The sequence below is a fragment of the Cynoglossus semilaevis genome, unplaced genomic scaffold, assembly GCF_000523025.1.
Source record: "Cynoglossus semilaevis isolate Cse_v1.0 unplaced genomic scaffold, Cse_v1.0 scaffold1099, whole genome shotgun sequence".
NCBI lineage: Eukaryota > Metazoa > Chordata > Actinopteri > Pleuronectiformes > Cynoglossidae > Cynoglossus > Cynoglossus semilaevis.
In genome coordinates, this window is record NW_007585140.1 from 66,443 (window position 1) to 72,489 (window position 6,047).

At 46.5% G+C, this 6,047-nt stretch overlaps 1 protein-coding gene across 2 annotated transcripts in view; it reads right to left on the reverse strand.

Moving 5' to 3' along the window:
- The window catches only part of mgat4c (mgat4 family member C), a 40,069-nt gene extending 35,816 nt beyond the window's left edge, over window positions 1-4,253 (reverse strand). For both annotated transcript variants that reach the window (XM_008337633.2, XM_017030955.1), the window contains exon 1: window positions 4,182-4,253. The gene's annotated coding sequence lies outside the window, so the exon portion shown is untranslated. The remainder of the gene's footprint in view (window positions 1-4,181) is intronic.
- Window positions 4,254-6,047: the final 1,794 nt, after the last annotated feature.

A 6,047-nucleotide genomic window follows, 5' to 3' on the forward strand; every position in this document is an offset into this window, starting at 1 on the left:
CCCCGCGGGGGGCCGTGGGGGTCCGGGCGAAGCTCTCATTATTCACGACAACACTCGAGGCCACAGCAGACGGCACACTTCATTTTTCTTGTCAAACTCAGGCTGCGTTAACGGCGTGTTCACAGCAAGCGCTGAGACGGAGGGACGTCGTGTCCATCAGGACGGAGGGACATCGTGTCCATCTGGACGGAGGGACGTGGTGTCCATTCTGCCTCGTCTCATCACTGCCTTCATGTCCACAGAGACCAGATGTGTCCACGACCTAATGATGCTCCAAACCAGAACTCCGACTGAGGTCCAGCTCCGGGACACGTCTTTACTTCAGCGTCCCCTCCTCTCTGGACTGGAACTGAGTTTTGATGGCGTGATGATGGGACAGGTGCTGTGGTGCAGCTCCAACGACTCCGTCCACGGCGTTACAGACCGCGGGCGCCACGTGGTGTTTGACGCCCGCCTCTTTACGGCGCTCTTAATTGGAGTAATTTATTGTCCTAACGGGCAGAGCAGCTGTGGCTTCACACTGGAGCACCAATTAGATCCAGATGCTGGAGTGAGAAGCTGGGACTGACACACACACACACACACTTTTGTCTCTGATTAGTCAGAAATTCCACACTTTTCCAACAATCGACTGAATCTGAAGGAAGTCTTTTTACTTTGTTCCTAATTATGTGTCTGGGACATTAAAGAGTGACGGACAAATCAGCAGGGACCCCTGGTGGTCTGAAGCAGGACCACCACAGAGGCAGTGAGCGTTTCACTCCGTCTGTTTCTGCTCCTCCTGGGAATTAAGCAGTAACTCATCACTAATAACAACTGAAGAACCAGGACACAAGAAAAAAGGTCAACAAAAAAAAACTAGGAGTCAAGAAACTCTCAGAGTTGTACAGAAACATGTCCCTGTCTGTCCTCCTGAGACACAGACAGGTCAGGGACAGGTCAGGGACAGGTCAGGGACAGGTCAGGGACAGGTCAGGGACAGGTCAGGTTTCCATCCAGGAACCTGGAATATGAATTCTTTTCTCGTTTTCTCTTTATATACGTTTTCTGTATATTATTTTCTGTCAAATAATTTAAATATATTGGTCGACTCCATACGACGGTGATGTCATCAGCTGGAGACACAGACGCTTCACGGCTCAGAAAATGACTTTTTTTTTTCCGTCGTTCAGTCTTGTTATTTTTTTATGTTTTTGTGCTTAAGGTGGAATTTAATCAAAATGGAATCAGTGATGTGCGTCTGCCACGCCATATAAAACCCCAGAGGTTTTATATTTTACTGCAATTTCTTTTTGGCGTTCGACTTCACCCTGCTCTAAATCTACAAAGTATTTATTCCATTTCATTTCAGTAAGTGCTGTTAATGTGCCCAGAGGAAGAGGAGCAGAGGGCGAAGAAAGACGACTCCCAGGGCCATTCTAGTTTACATAAAAAACTCTGTTTATATATTATATATACACACACACACACACATATATATATGTATATATATATACACATATATATATATGTGTGTGTGGACCATCAGTATTCTGAACTCTGCTGCTAGAACTCTGGAACTCCTAAACCAGGATCATTAAACCAACGCGCGGCTCCCGGTGAAAAGCTGCTTATTGTTTTAAATGGCTTTTGTAATTTAAAACCAATGAGCTCCGGCTACACCAGACGACTGCTGACTCTCCACGGCCCCTACCACCAGCGCAGAGCCATTACACGGGCCTCGTTTATTACCTTAAAGTATTTTAAGCCTCGTGAAGACTTGTCTCCGTGTCCTCACACAGCGTCTCCGCAGGCTCCGGCTGTGCACACAGAAAAAAGCCTGAGGGAAATGGCCTGTGAAAACAGCCTGGCTCTCTCCTCTCTCTATCGCCGCTCTCCAGCTGGAGAGCATGCACACACACACACACACACACACACACACACACACACACACGCTCCCTCTCTCTCTCTCTCTCACACGGAGAGATACCCCCCCCCCCCAAAAAAAAAAAAATTATTTTTTAAGTTTTAAATCCTTTAAAATGTTCCAGTTCCAGTTTAGTGCTAACGTTCCAGCTCCTGTGGTGCAGTGGCTCAGGCTGTGTGTGTACAGTATAAGACAGTAGAGCAGAGACTGAGTGTGATGAGACCTGGACTGGACAGCAGGGCCTCGTCTCAACCATTCCTCTGTAGCACCTCTCCTCCTTTAGATTCACCCTGGGCTCAAAGCTGCACTCAATCCCATTACGTTTCCCCCGGCGGACCTGACTCCAGGCCCCCAAGACAACAATAAAATACCTGTTTGCTGTAGCCTTGACAACGGCGGCTCCGCTCACACCGACCTGTGCCGCATCACTTTCCTTTTTCTCACTGACTGAACCGTCAGAGCTGTTCAAGGTGCTGACCTAATTAGCTGCCTTTGTTAAATCAAACTCTGCTGGTCCTCCTCTAAACCACAACACCCTCCTCCCCCCCCCCCGCCTGTGTTTTTACAGTACAAAGTGATCTAATGATCTAATTGGCCGAGGACCTTCCTTCAGGGAGACTCCCTGAATCCATATTGATATTTCTGTGTTGTTTGGAGACACAGACCTTGGCTCACAGACCACGTCTTGAAAGAATGATAATGAAATCATAATTTGGAAGATTCTCCCCCACATCTGTTTACTCTGCCCCCAGAGGCTAATCACTGTGTTGCAGGATGACGAGAGATGAGAGAATTATACAGCGATCAACGCCGCCGTCTCGTGGGGACCGGGATTGAAGGAGGTCTTCGGTCAGAATGTGGACGTGTGAAGATGTTGTTCAACGACAACCTTTTTAATTAAACACTTGTTAACGAGTCAGAAAATACATTTTGGCGTCAGTTAATCTTCGCTGTATCTATTTATCTATATCAAATGTTTTGGCTATTCTGGCTCAACCTTCCCTGAAGTCTGGTCATGCCCTGGTAAACCTTCCCAACACTTGGATTTAATCACATTCCCAGTTAATAAAAATGCAGTTCATGAGTCGGATCTTCAAACTCTTTAGTCGATTATTTCAGATTTTTCTTTGCTCTGGCTCCAAACCATTTCCTCTCCTCCTCACCGTTCCTACTGAACGGCTGTGATTACAGCAGCATCCATATCCAGCACAGTTCTCCAACAGATGCCAGCACATATTAGAAATCTGGCAAATCCACGGCAGCAGCCTGGAACTGAATTTTCTATGAACTTTAAACTCAGTACAAAGGTGTTTCCACCATGACACAGAGAAAAGAACTCTGAGAAAAGACTGAGAGGATGTGAAAGGTCTGCAGGTCTGCAGCAGCATCACCTGACAACACAACCATATATACAGTATATAAACACATATATAAACACACATATATATACAGTACATATGAGACCAGTGTCACAGCAGCAGCTGTTCTGCCCTTGTGTTTACATGTACTGTATATATTTAGGTTATTATTTCTTGTTCTTATTTCTCGCTGTCATTTGATAATGAGTGTTTTCAGCTGTCGTTGTTTATTCCAGGATGTAACTATGTTTTCACCTCCATGTTGTCATGTGATGGAGTGAGTTTTCATTGGTCGACTTTTCCTGCACTCAGCGTTTCTTGGTTTGTTTCAATCAATGAACCTGTGAGAACAGTGAGTGTCGGCTGCAGCGACTCACAGCTGTTACACTGACTGTAGACCAGTCTGTAACAGACTGTAACAGACTGTAGACCAGTCTGTAACAGCTGTTACACTGACTGTAGACCAGTCTGTAACAGACTGTAACAGACTGTAACAGACTGGTCTGCAGACTGTAACTCACAGACTGCAGACCAGTCTGTAACAGACTGTAGACCAGTCTGTTACAGTCTGTTACAGTCTGCAGACCAGTCTGTTACAGTCTGTTACAGTCTGTTACAGCTGAGAATGAACTCGACGTCAGGAGATAAAGAATAAACCAGGTCTGAGTCCAAACACAAGCAGCAGGTGGTGGAGTGTTCTGGGCACACGCTGATGATGTCATCGGCATAAAGACTGAGAGAATAAATGAGCCAATGGCCTGATGACGTCACAAAGTCCATAAACACACACACACACACACAGGTCATGTCCAGAGATTCCAGGACCTCCTGACTCTGAGCTGTGTTGTGATTGGAGGACTGATCAATAAATCGGTGGAGGAAGTGGTCAATCTGGGGGGAGGGGGGGGGGCACTTACTTTCACTGTGCATCCAACGGTCCATTATTGGTGGGTGTGCTCACACATCAAGGTGGGGGGGGTCTTTGAGGCTAAAAAAGAGTGAGAAACAAAGGGTCTTTAAATCACACTGGAAAACACACACACACACACACACACACACACGCACACTTAAACACTGCAGAGTAAAGACAGAGTCTGGGACCTGAAGTGAAAGACGCAGAGCGGCAGAGTGGGGGGGGGGGCGGGGGGTGGCATTGATTTTCCCACCTCTGAAGTGCCAGTTCATCATTCTGGGAGACGCTCTATCGATCCACTGCCTTCAGTTTGTTTGTAATGTTTGAGGCTCAGAGCCGTTCACAAAGACAGATCCTCGTCTACGGCACTGGGCTCTGAGACGAAGGATGGACGGATTCACTTGGAGTGAAAAGCCAGAATTAAAAACCAAAAAAAAATCTCCTGGAGTCAAACGTTTCCTAGTTTTTGTCTTAAAGACGGAGAGGTTTCTTCAGCGTTGGATGAAGTGACTGGAGTTTAAAGACTGAAGGAAACAAAGACGTCCACAATGTATTACTCTTTAACAGAACATGGAGCCATTCTGTATTTACACCAGCTGAGGTCACTATACCCTCCAACTGAACTCTTGATCTTACTCTAGGATCCACAGTGAAATCCTGATAATTTGCTGTTGGCAAACAAGCTAACACGTTCTCACGAACTCCTGGTTTTTATAACAAAGGTCAGCTGTGAAACATCAGTCGGTTCTGAGCCTGCAGGGAGTCGACCCAAAGATGCTAATGAGCCACGTGTTGTCCAGGAGCCACGGGTTTACACACTCCTAACTTGGACCCCAATTATTGATGAAAAAAACCTCAAACTTTAAAAAGTGTACTCAGTGCACACACTCCCCCCCATGGAGAGCGAAAAAAACCCCAAACAGTGCACACACTCCCCCCCATGGAGAGGTGCAGTAACTGACGCGGCCGCAGTAACCGACTCCCAGTGTTTAACTGAAAACAACACATCGTTTCCCATCGTTTCTCTGATTCTTTGATTTGATTTTGTCAGGTGTGACGCACAGATAAAGACAACGCAGCCTCAAAATACAAAACTCCCAGAGTGAGGGGGAAAATAATCCCCTAAAATTGAATCATCAGGAAGTGAAATAATATTTTCTCTAAAGGGATTATCTGCCAAAGAGAGGATCAGTGCCAGACTTCTCTCATGTACAACAGCAGCCAAATCCTTCAGATGTTCTTATCGTATTTTCAGCCAGCCTATCAGAGCCGGCCTACCTCTTCATTCCCTCGGCCTCCCCAGGTTCTTAAAATGTCATTTATGGCTAATAGCCGCGCTCATTAGCTGTGTCTAAAAAACCCACTCTGGTCATCAGCGGCTGCATCTGCAGTCAGGCTCAGGCTGAACTGCTGTTGGAGTCATCCGTCACATGACGGGCAGAGGCTGAAGCTTTTCATTTTCTCCAACTCTCTCTCTGACTGCGGAGTTTACCACCGAACGTGTTTGGACACAGTTTCTTTATTGATGTAGCCAGAAACGCGATCTGATCCCACGGCCGTGGAAGGCCCCGTGGGGAACTCTCTCTCGTCCACGGTTCACCTCCGACTGTGGCGAGATACAAAACCCAGAAGGTGAAAAGAATCAGACCAGAAGGTTCAAGGTTCCACACTCCAATCCAAGCAGAAAGTGATTGTTCTTCTGGTTCTTCTGGTGAAGGTGACGATAGAAAAGCACTTTGAGTTTCTTTCAGATGAATTTATCGAGACCTTCGTCAGTTTGAAGCTCAAATAAGAAGCATTTCTACTGGAAAATGAACAGCACCAGTCTGTCAAAGGAAAAAAAGGTGATCCTGGTGGGGGGTGGGGTGGG